This window comes from Eimeria tenella, genomic scaffold (assembly GCF_000499545.2).
Source record: "Eimeria tenella Houghton genomic scaffold, Eth_scaff63, whole genome shotgun sequence".
Classification (NCBI taxonomy): Eukaryota; Apicomplexa; class Conoidasida; order Eucoccidiorida; family Eimeriidae; genus Eimeria; species Eimeria tenella.
This window is the reverse complement of record NW_013543429.1, coordinates 205,515-205,831: the sequence shown is the minus strand read 5'-3', so window position 1 is coordinate 205,831 and position 317 is coordinate 205,515.

Here is a 317-nt window from a genome sequence, read left to right as displayed (position 1 = left end):
CATTCTTTCTTTCAGGTCTTTTAAGATTGCCCCCACAACTTGCTGCTGCAGCGGCTGCAGCAGCGCAGCAGCAACGGCTGCCATTTTCGCTGCTCGTTCTGTTGCTGCTGCACCTGCTGTTGCTGCTCCTGCAGCAGCTGCTGCTGCTGCTGCTGCTGCTTTGACTAAACAGACGGCTATTGGACAGTTTCAAGGATATCCCAAGATGCAGCAGCAGCAGCAGCAGCTGCTGCTGCAGCAGCAGCAGCAGCAGCAGCAGCAGCAGCAGCAGGAGCAGCAGTAGCTGCTGCTGCTGCTGCGCTGCTGCTGCAGGCGCA